Consider the following 1,152-nt stretch of genomic DNA (forward strand, 5'->3'; position numbering starts at 1 on the left):
GGTGGGTAAGCTGCTTGAATTCCCTCTGTATCCTTGGTGTCAGTTCCTTATCTGAGGCAGTTTGCAAATATATTCTCCCATTCTACAGGTTGTCTCCTCACCCTGATTATTCTTTTCCTGTACAGAAGCTTTTTAGCTTGATGCAGTCCCACTTCTCTATTTTCAAGATGACTACCTGTGATTTGAGGATCTTATTTAAGAAGTCTTTGCCTACCCTGATGTCTCCAAGAGTTTCCTCTGTGTTTTCCACCAGTATTTTTTTAGTTTAGGTTCTATGTTTAGATCCTTGATCCATCCCGAGCTAATCTTTGTTAATGGTGACAAATAGGGGTCCATCCCCACCCCTCTGCAGGTGGGCATCCTGCCCTTCATCACCACCTACTGAAAAGATCTCCCTTCTCTCACTGGGTTGTCCTGTGCCCTTTGTCAAAAATTAGTTGCTGTACATTTTGTTTATTTCTGGGTTGTCAGTTCTCCTCCATTGTTCTACACACCTGTTTTTGTGCCAGTACCATGCTGTTTTGATTATCACAGATTTATAATCTATTTTGAGATCAGGAAGTGAGATGCCTCCTTTATTTTTTTCTGTATAGTATTTCTTTGGTGATATGAAGTCTTTTATTATTTTAGACAAATGTTACAATTTTTTTTCTATTTCTGTGAGGAATATCTCTGGTATTTTGATTGGAATTTCATTAAAGTTGTAGATTAATTTAGGTAAGACTGACATTTTGATTATACTAATTCTTCTAATCCAGGGACATGGAATGTCTTTCCAGTTTTGTGTATCATTTTCATTTTTTTTTTTTTTTTTTAGTTTTTCATAGTTTTTCTTGTAGAGGAGGTCTTTCACTTAGTTAGGTTTATTCCTAGGTATCTTGTATTTTGTTTGTGGCTATTGAGTTAAGTTTATTCCTAGGTATCTTGTATTTTGTTTGTGGCTATTGAGTTAAGTTTATTCCTAGGTATCTTGTATTTTGTTTGTGGCTATTGTAAATTTGTAAATGAGATTGCTTTATTCAATTTTACCTTGGCCTGCATATTGTTGGTGCATAAAAATGCCATAGATTTGTATATGTTGATTTTATATCCTGCCACTTTACTGTATTCATTTATCACTTCCAGGAGGTTTGCCTTTTTTTTTTTTTTTTT

Source organism: Tupaia chinensis, unplaced genomic scaffold (assembly GCF_000334495.1).
Source record: "Tupaia chinensis unplaced genomic scaffold, TupChi_1.0 Scaffold000706_1, whole genome shotgun sequence".
In the NCBI taxonomy this organism is placed as follows: Eukaryota; Metazoa; Chordata; class Mammalia; order Scandentia; family Tupaiidae; genus Tupaia; species Tupaia belangeri.